General features: G+C 38.2%; 1 non-coding gene across 1 annotated transcript; it reads right to left on the bottom strand.

Moving 5' to 3' along the window:
• Nucleotides 1–2083: 2083 nt before the first annotated feature.
• LOC148576647 (small nucleolar RNA R71) lies at nt 2084–2191 on the bottom strand. Its single transcript, XR_015904482.1, has one exon. It is a non-coding gene; the product is annotated as a small nucleolar RNA R71 (small nucleolar RNA).
• Nucleotides 2192–6029: the final 3838 nt, after the last annotated feature.

Genomic DNA, 6029 nt, shown 5'->3' with positions numbered 1-6029 from the left:
TAATTGGAATGTCAGCCGTGGCATGTCTGAGTTACATACTAAAGCTTGGCTGGCTATTAAGCCATGCCTAACCCTCGGATTGGAGCTTTAGACTAAGAATACAAGATTCCTGGAATTCATATTAAAAAATTTTGAAATCCTTATTTTCTTTTTCCTATATGTTTTTTCGAAAAAAATATACAAAAATCCAAAAAATAAATCATAAAAATAAAAAATATTTCATGTTTCTTGTTTGAGTCTTGAGTCAAGTTGAAAGTTTGGTATCAATTGCATATTCATCTTGCATTTTTCGAAAAATTCATGCATTCATAGTGTTCTTCATGATCTTCAAGTTGTTCTTGGTAAGTCTTCTTGTTTGATCTTGATGTTTTCATGTTTTGTGTCTTTTCTTGTTTTTCATATACATTCTTGCATTCATAGTATCTATACATGAAAAATTTTTAAGTTTGGTGCCTTGCATGTTTTCTTTGTATAAAAAAATTTTCAAAAATAAGTTCTTGATGTTCACCTTGACATTCAAAGTGTTCTTGGTGTTCATCTTGACATTCATAGCATTCTTGCATGCATTCATTGTTTTGATCCAAAATTTTCATGCATTGAGTCTTTTTCATGTTTTTCCCTCTCATAAAAAAAAATTCAAAAATAAAAAAAATATCTTTCCCTTTTTCACTCATAAATTTCGAAAATTTGAGTTGACTTTTTCAAAACTTTTTAAAATCTAGTTGTTTTTATGAGTCAAATCAAATTTTCAATTTAAAAATCTTATCTTTTTAAAATATTTTTCAAAAATCAAATCTTTTTCATTTTTCTTATTTATTTTCGAAAATTTTAAAAATATTTTTCAAAAATCTTTTTCTTATCTTTATCTCCTAATTTTCGAAAATAACATCATCAATTAATGTTTTGATTCAAAAATTTCAAGTTTGTTACTTACTTGTTAAGAAAGATTCAAACTTTAAGTTCTAGAATCATATTTTGTGATTTCTTGTGAATCAAGTCATTAATTGTGATTTTAAAAAAATCAAATCTTTTTCAAAACTAATTTCAATCATATCTTTTCAAAAATATCTCTTTATCTTATCTTTTTCAAAATTTGATTTTAAAATATCCTTTCTAACTTCTTATCTTCTTATCTTTTCAAAATTGATTTTCAAATTTGTTTCAACTAACTAACTAACTTTTTGTTTGTTTCTTATCTTTTTTAAAACTACCTAACTAACTCTCTCTCTCTAATTTTCGAAAATATCTTCCCTCTTTTTCAAAATTTCTTTTTAATTAACTAATTATTTTAATTTTTTATTTTAATTTTCGAAAAATTACTAACCTTTTTCAAAAACTATTTTCGAAAATCACTAACTCTTTTTCAAAAATAATTTTCGAAAATTCTCCTTCTCTCTCATCTCCTTCTATTTATTTATTCATCTACTAACACCTCTCTTCATCCCACATCTCTGCTCTTCTTACCCTTGTGTTTCTTTCTTTACATTACATTCTTTTCTTCTTCTACTCACACAGAGGAACCTCTATACTGTGGTAAAAAGGACCCCTATTATTATTATTTTTCTGTTCCCTCTTTTTCATATGAGCAGGAGCAAGGACAAGAACATTCTTGTTGAAGCAGATCCAGAACCTGAAAGGACTCTGAAGAGGAAACTAAGAGAAGCTAAATTACAAACAGGAAGAGGAGATGGCAGCCGAAAATAATAATAATGCAAGGAGGATGCTTGGTGACTTTACTGCACCTAATTCCAATTTACATGGAAGAAGCATCTCCATTCCTACCATTGGAGCAAACAATTTTGAGCTTAAACCTCAATTAGTTTCTCTGATGCAGCAGAACTGCAAGTTTCATGGACTTCCATATGAAGATCCTTTTCAGTTTTTAACTGAATTCTTGCAGATATGTGATACTGTTAAGACTAATGGAGTAGATCCTGAAGTCTACAGGCTCATGCTTTTCCCTTTTGCTATAAGAGACAGAGCTAGAGTATGGTTGGACTCTCAACCTAAGGATAGCCTGAACTCTTGGGATAAGCTGGTCAAGGCTTTCTTAGCTAAGTTCTTTCCTCCTCAAAAGCTGAGTAAGCTTAGAGTGGATGTTCAGACCTTCAAACAGAAAGAAGGTGAATCCCTCTATGAAGCTTGGGAGAGATACAAAGGACTGACCAAAAAGTGTCCTTCTGACATGCTTTCAGAATGGACCATCCTGGATATATTCTATGATGGTCTATCTGAATTGGCTAAAATGTCATTGGATACTTCTGCAAGTGGATCCATTTACCTAAAGAAAACGCCTACAGAAGCTCAAGAACTCATTGACATGGTTGCTAATAACCAGTTCATGTACACTTCTGAGAGGAATCCTGTGAGTAATGGGACGCCTATGAAGAAAAGAGTTCTTGAAATTGATACTCTGAATGCCATATTGGCTCAGAATAAAATATTGACTCAGCAAGTCAATATGATTTCTCAGAGTCTGAATGGAATGCAAGCTGCATCCAACAGTACTCAAGAGGCATCTTCTAAAGAAGAAGCTTATGATCCTGAAAACCCTGCAATAGCAGAGGTGAATTACATGGGTGAACCATATGGAAACACCTATAACCCCTCATGGAGAAATCACCCAAATCTCTCATGGAAGGATCAACAAAAGCCTCAACAAGGCTTTAATAATGGTGGAAGAAATAGGTTTAACAATAGTAAACCTTTTCCATCATCCACTCAGCAACAGACAGAGAACTCTGAACAAAATACCTCTAATTTAGCAAACTTAGTCTCTGATCTATCTAAGGCCACTGTAAGTTTCATGAACGAAACAAGGTCCTCCATTAGAAATTTGAAGGCACAAGTGGGCCAGCTGAGTAAAAGGATCACTGAAATCCCTCCTAGTACTCTCCCAAGCAATACAGAAGAAAATCCAAAAGGAGAGTGCAAGGCCATTGACATAGTCAACATGGCCAAACTTGGAGAGGAAGGGGAGGACGTAAATCCCAGTAAGGAAGACCTCCTGGGATGTCCAGTGATCAATAAGGAGTTTCCCTTTGAGGAACCAAAGGAATCTGAGACTCATCTAGAGACCATAGAGATTCCATTGAACCTCCTTATGCCCTTCATGAGCTCTGACGAGTATTCATCTTCTGAAGAGAATGAGGATGTTACTGAAGAGCAAGTTACCAAGTACCTTGGTGCAATCATGAAGCTGAATACCAAATTATTTGGTATTGAGACTTGGGAAGATGAACCTCCCTTGTTCACTAATGAACTAAGTGATCTAGATCAACTGACAATGCCTCAGAAGAAACAGGATCCTGAAAAGTTCGTAATACCTTGTACCATAGGCAACATGATCTTTGAAAAGGCTCTGTGTGACCTTGGTTCAGGGATAAACCTCATGCCCCTCTCTGTAATAGAGAAACTGGAAATCTTTGGGGTGCAAGCTACTAAAATCTCATTAGAGATGGCAGACAATTCAAGAAAACAGGCTTATGGACAAGTAGAAGACGTGTTAGTAAAGGTTGAAGGCCTTTACATCCCTGCTGATTTCATAATCCTTCATACTGGGAAGGATGAGGATGAATCTATCATCCTTGGAAGACCTTTCCTAGCCACAGCAAGAGCTGTGATTGATGTTGACAGAGGTGAATTAGTCCTTCAATTGAATGAGGACTCCCTTGTGTTTACAACTCAAGGTTACCCTTCTGTAAACATGGAAAAGAGGCACAGTAAGCTTCTCTCAAAACAGAGTCAACCAGAGCCCCCACAGTCAAACTCTAAGTTTGGTGTTGGGAGGCCACAACCAAACTCTAAGTTTGGTGTTGAACTCCCATATCCAAACTCTAAGTTTGGTGTTGGGAAGTCTCAACAATGCTCTGAACATCTGTGAGGCTCCATGAGAGCCTACTGTCAAGCTATTGACATTAAAGAAGCGCTTGTTGGGAGGCAACCCAATTTTTATTTATCTAATTTTATTTTTCTTGTTCTTTCATGTTTTATTAGGTTCATGATCATGTGGAGTCACAAAATAAATATGAAAATTGAAAACGGAATCAAAAACAGCAAAAGAAAAATCACACCCTGGAGGAAGACCTTACTGGCGTTTAAACGCCAGTAAGAAGCATCTGGCTGGCGTTCAATGCCAGAACAGAGCATGATTCTGGCGCTGAACGCCCAAAATGGGTAGCATCTGGGCGTTTGAACGCCAGAATTGCACCCTGGAGAAGAGCTGGCGCTGAACGCCCAGAACAAGCATGGTTCTGGCGTTCAACGCCAGAAATGGGCAACAAATGGGCGTTCAACGCCCAGAACAAGCACCAATCTGGCGCTGAACGCTTAGAGTTGTGAGCAAGGGCATTTTTGCATGCCTAATTTGGTGCAAGGTTGTAAATCCTTGAACACCTCAGGATCTGTGGACCCCACAGGATCCCCACCTACCTCCACTCACTTCTTCTCACCCCTCTTTCACACAATCCCATAAACACTCTTTCCAAAACTCTTCACCAATCACCTCAATCTCTCTTCCCTATAACCACTTCACCACTCACATCCATCCACTCTTCCCCATAAACCTACCTCATAAACCCCACCTACCTTCAAAATTTAAAATCAATTTCCCACCCAAAACCCACCCTTATGGCTGAACCTTACCCCCCTCCCTTCCCTATATAAAGCCCTCCATTCTTCTTCATTTTCACACAACACAACCCTCTCTTCCCCTTCTCGGCCGAATACACCCCTCCCCCCTCTCCTCCATATTTTCTTCTTCTTCTTCATCTATTCTTTCTTCTCTTGCTCGAGGGCGAGCAAAATTCTAAGTTTGGTGTGGTAAAAGCATAAGCTTTTTGTTTTTCCATTACCATTGATGGCACCCAAGACCGGAGAATCCTCTAGAAAAGGGAAAGGGAAGACAAAAGCTTCCACCTCCGAGTCATGGGAGATGGAAAGATTCATCTCTAAAGCTCATCAAGACCACTTCTATGATGTTGTGGCCAAGAAGAAGGTGATCCCCGAGGTCCCTTTCAAGCTCAAGAAGAATGAGTATCCGGAGATCCGACATGAAATCCAAAGAAGAGGTTGGGAAGTTCTAACAAACCCCATCCAACAAGTCGGCATCCTAATGGTTCAAGAGTTCTATGCCAATGCATGGATCATTAGGAACCATGATCAAAGTAAGAACCCAAACCCAAAGAATTATATTACAATGGTTCGGGGGAAATACTTAGATTTTAGTCCGGAAAATGTGAGGTTGGCGTTTAACTTGCCTATGATGCAAGGAGATGCACGCCCCTACACTAGAAGGGTCAACTTTAATCAAAGGTTGGACCAAGTCCTCATGGACATATGTGTGGAAGGAGCTCAATGGAAGATTGACTCAAAAGGTAAACTGGTTCAACTGAGAAGACTGGACCTTAAGCCTGTAGCTAGAGGATGGTTGGAGTTCATTCAACGCTCAATCATTCCCACTAGCAACCGGTCTGAAGTTACTATAGACCGAGTCATCATGATCCATAGCATCATGATTGGAGAAGAGGTGGAGGTTTATGAGATTATACCTCAAGAACTCTACAAGGTGGCTGACAAGTCCTCCACTATGGCAAGGTTAGCTTTTCCTCACCTCATTTGCCATCTATGCAATTTGGCTGGGATTGACATAGAAGGAGACATTCCCATTGAGGAAGAGAAGCCCATCACTAAAAAAAAGGATGGAGCAAGCAAGAGAGCCCATTCATGGATCTCAAGAGACGCATGAAGCTCATCACCATGAGATCCCGGAGATGCCTAAAATGCATTTTCCTCCATAAAACTATTGGGAGCAAATCAACACCTCCCTAGGAGAATTAAGTTCCAACATGGGACAATTAAGGGTGGAACATCAAGAGCACTCCATCATCCTTCATGAAATTAGAGAAGATCAAAAAGCAATGAGGGAGGAGCAACAAAGACAAGGAAGAGACATAGAAGAGCTCAAGGACATCATTGGTTCCTCAAGAAGGAAACACCACCATCACTAAGGTGGATTCATTCCTTGTTCT

The sequence above is a fragment of the Arachis ipaensis genome, chromosome B1, assembly GCF_059453495.1.
Source record: "Arachis ipaensis isolate K30076 ecotype BB chromosome B1, ASM5945349v1, whole genome shotgun sequence".
Lineage (NCBI taxonomy): Eukaryota > Viridiplantae > Streptophyta > Magnoliopsida > Fabales > Fabaceae > Arachis > Arachis ipaensis.
Note: the sequence above shows the minus strand (reverse complement) of the source record. Positions and strands in the feature narration are given on the sequence as shown.